Raw genomic sequence first — 3,984 nt, forward strand, 5'->3', positions numbered from 1 at the left:
GCTTCTCCCGTTTCGCTCGCAGCTACTCAGGGAATCCCGGTTGGTTTCTTCTCCTCCCCTTATTAATATGCTTAAATTCTGGGGGTTGTCTCACATCACTTGAGGCCTACAACAAAATCAGTCACATTCCATTCGTTTCGAACCCGGGGCATAGCGAACCGATATATACGCAACAACACTTCACACACACACACACACGGATTGGGCAATTTACGGTCATTTTTGAATCAACGATGGCCCCCCCGAGCACGTTGTCCGAATATCACTCCAATAAGGACAACGAGTTCCGCTCGGCATCGTTTTGATTCGATCTCTCAACAACAACTCCCGGTCGACTTGGTCGACTTGGACCCACGATGTCTCCCCCCGAGCATGTCGAGCCAACTGCACCACTATTGTATTGGACAACATGTTCCCCTCGGGCATCGATGGGTTAATCATGCACCACTATTATAAAACCCTTTGACGTTTTCCCCCAAGCACGTTGATCCAGTATTACGACGGATACGGTCAACGAATTCTTGGACATCAAAGAGGTTTTCGATTGAATTTCCCCATGTTTCACAACGTACTCTTAGCGGTATCCTACGATACGTCTCACTCTATTTGTGTGTGTGCGCGTTTACGTGCGTGCGATTTATGCGGTTCACCCCTTTACTTTCAGCGCCCTGCGGTCCCAACAAAGGTCCCGAGCACGCCATTATGCACAGTGTGGAAGCGTGTTTCCCCCACGACACTAGACGGGCTGCTCGCCATAGTGTTCTATTGTGGCACGCTCCACCCTGAAGTTTGGTTTGTTGTATATCAAGGAATTGATAGGCACTCAAGAATGTGTGCATCGGCCGGGTTTAATCGTCCGACGCGCAATATGCGTTCAACTTATCGGTGTTCATGTGTCCTGCAGTTCACATTGTGACGCGCATTTAGCTGCGGTCTTCATCGATCCATGAGCCGAGTGATCCCCTGCCTAGGGTTTTATAGTAAGGTTCCCAATGTAACACAATCCCGGTGGTACGTCCAAAGACTAACTTTCTGACTAAGTTGTCTTTATTACCCAATAGTCCCAGGCCTTGTGACTTGTGGCTCATGTCTACGCCCATGGCCACCATTCGCTAAGATAGTTTTGAAGTCACTTTGAAGGCCCAGGAACAACTCTCTTAGCACATCGGTTAACCTGACGCCGCAGTCAACTCATGTGCTTGGATCGGATCGAGCTATTGAGTATTGGGCCTGCATACTCGCTCATCCGTATCCTTTGCGTACCGCCCCATGGCCCTTGTATGTCTGCACCACAGTTCCTGTTCGTTCCGTGCCTATGGCCGGATACGTATTGCACATCGGTATACCTGTCGCTACTCAGGCAACTCGTGTGCGTGGATTGGATCGAGAACATGGTGTGTGCCCCATGTTATAATTGATAGTCCATATCCACTTTATAGGTTAAAGTCATAAGTTGTGATTGCACAACCATTCTTCATAAGAGTTTAATCACTCTTCAACTAACTTTCGTTCTGGTGTCTTGGTATCAAATCGCGTAAGACACAAGATTCTACTGGCCAAATAGAATCTAGCACATTGGTTAACCTGGCGCCGCAGTCAACTCATGTGCTTGGATCGGATCGAGCTATTGAGTATTGGGCCTGCATACTCGCTCATCCGTATCCTTTGCGTACCGCCCCATGGCCCCGTCCTTAGAGTTAATGACTAGTAGGCTTAACTCTTTGTATGTCTGCACCACAGTTCCCGTTCGTTCCGTGCCGTGGCCGGATACGTATTGCACATCGGTATACCTGTCGCTACTCAGGCAACTCGTGTGCGTGGATTGGATCGAGCTCATGGGGTGTGTAGAGATTCCATGTTATAATTGCAAGTCCATATCCACTTTATAGGTTAAAGTCATAAGTTGTGATTGCACAACCATACTTCATAAGAGTTTAATAACTCTTCAACTAACTTTCGTTCTGGTGTCTTGGTATCAAATCGCATAAGACACAAGATTCTACTGGCCAAATAGAATCTAGCACATTGGTTAACCTGGCGCCGCAGTCAACTCATGTGCTTGGATCGGATCGAGCTATTGAGTATTGGGCCTGCATACTCGCTCATCCGTATCCTTTGCGTACCGCCCCATGGCCCCGTCCTTAGAGTTAATGACTAATAGGCTTAACTCTTTGTATGTCTGCACCACAGTTCCCGTTCGTTCCGTGCCGTGGCCGGATACGTATTGCACAACAGTAGATACCATCACCTGACGTATCTAACACACCACTATTGTAACTCGTCGTCGAAGGACCTTTCAAGTGCCTGATGGCCAGGGGAGCTCTTACACGGCACGGAGACACAGTGATGCTCGCCCATCACAGTGTACAACGATCGAGTTTGCTTAAGTGTCTGGGTACCTACACACCAGACACAATGCAATGGCCACGGATCCACACAAGGCACATCACATGCAGAAAGCTTCACCAGATTATGACACATACCACACTCTTGTAACTCGTCGTCGAAGGGGCGTTCAAAGTGCCTTACGGCTAGGGGGGATCTAGCACGGCACGGAGACACAGTGACGGTTGCCCATCAAAGTGTACAACGATCGAGTTTGCTTTCCGCGCAAGCGTTCTAAGTGTCTGGGTATCTAAGCACCAGACACAATGCAATGGCCACGGATCCACACAAGGCACATCACATGCAGAAAGCTTCACCAGATTCTGACACATACCACACACATGCAACTCGTCGTCGAAGGGGCGTTCAAGTGCCTTACGGCTAGGGGAGATCTAGCTCGGCACGGGGACACAGTGATGGTCACCCATCAAAGTGTACAACGAACGAGTTGGCTTTCAACAAATTCTGACACATAGCAAGCGAGCGACCGAGCTACACCGAAGGCAGCCCATGGTTGGTCACTCGCGGACGATCATCAGTAATGATCCTTCCGCAGGTTCACCTACGGAAACCTTGTTACGACTTTTACTTCCTCTAAATCATCAAGTTCGGTCAACTTCAGCCATGCCAGCTGCAGCTCACGAAGGAACCGCGGAAGGTAAGCCTCCAGAAACCTCACTAAATAATCCATCGGTAGTAGCGACGGGCGGTGTGTACAAAGGGCAGGGACGTAATCAGCACTAGCTAATGACTAGTGCTTACTAGAAATTCCAGGTTCATGGGGACCGTTGCAGTCCCCAATCCCGACTAGATGGGCATTTTAGTGATTTCCCGTTCCTCTCGGAATGGGGGCGCCTATTGGCGAGAACACGCTGCGACCCACATTGTAGCACGCGTGCAGCCCAGAACATCTAAGGGCATCACGGACCTGTTATCGCTCATTCTCAGCTTGCTAAACACAAGTTGTCCCGCTAAGCAGGGCAAACGTAGCCGACGACCGCCCGTGAAGGCGCCGCCCGGCTGTAACGTCAGGTGCGCCCGGAGGCGCACTGCTGACAGCGTTCTAGTTAGCATGTTTGAGTCACGTTCGTTATCGGAATTAACCAGACAAATCATTCCACGAACTAAGAACGGCCATGCACCACTACCCTTAAATTTGAGAAAGAGCTATCAATCTGTCTTACCTCGATAAGTTTGGACCTGGTAAATTTTCCCGTGTTGAGTCAAATTAAGCCGCAAGCTCCACTTCTTGTGGTGCCCTTCCGTCAATTCCTTTAAGTTTCAACTTTGCAACCATACTTCCCCCGGAACCCGATTTTGGTTTCCCGGAAGCGACTGAGAGCACCGAATAGGGGTAGCGTCTCCCAATTGCTAATTGGCATCGTTTACGGTTAGAACTAGGGCGGTATCTAATCGCCTTCGATCCTCTAACTTTCGTTCTTGATTAAAGAAAGCATCCATGGCAAACGCTTTCGCTTCAGTTGGTCCTACGACGGTCTACGAATTTCACCTCTCGCGCCGTAATACCAATGCCCCCAACTACTTCTGTTAATCATTACCTCTAGGTTTCTGACAAACCAACGAAATCGTATAAACCGA

The 3,984-nt window shown here is 49.2% G+C and overlaps 1 non-coding gene and 1 pseudogene across 1 annotated transcript; both read right to left on the minus strand.

Annotated features, from left to right (window-relative positions):
• Positions 1-108, minus strand: part of LOC125773576 (large subunit ribosomal RNA) — a 3,597-nt pseudogene extending 3,489 nt beyond the window's left edge.
• A 709-nt stretch (positions 109-817) lies between these two features.
• On the minus strand, positions 818-975 carry LOC125773583 (5.8S ribosomal RNA). Its single transcript, XR_007420223.1, has one exon. It is a non-coding gene; the product is annotated as a 5.8S ribosomal RNA (ribosomal RNA).
• Between the last annotated feature and the right edge of the window lie 3,009 nt (positions 976-3,984).

This window comes from Anopheles funestus, assembly GCF_943734845.2.
Source record: "Anopheles funestus chromosome X unlocalized genomic scaffold, idAnoFuneDA-416_04 X_unloc_40, whole genome shotgun sequence".
NCBI lineage: Eukaryota > Metazoa > Arthropoda > Insecta > Diptera > Culicidae > Anopheles > Anopheles funestus.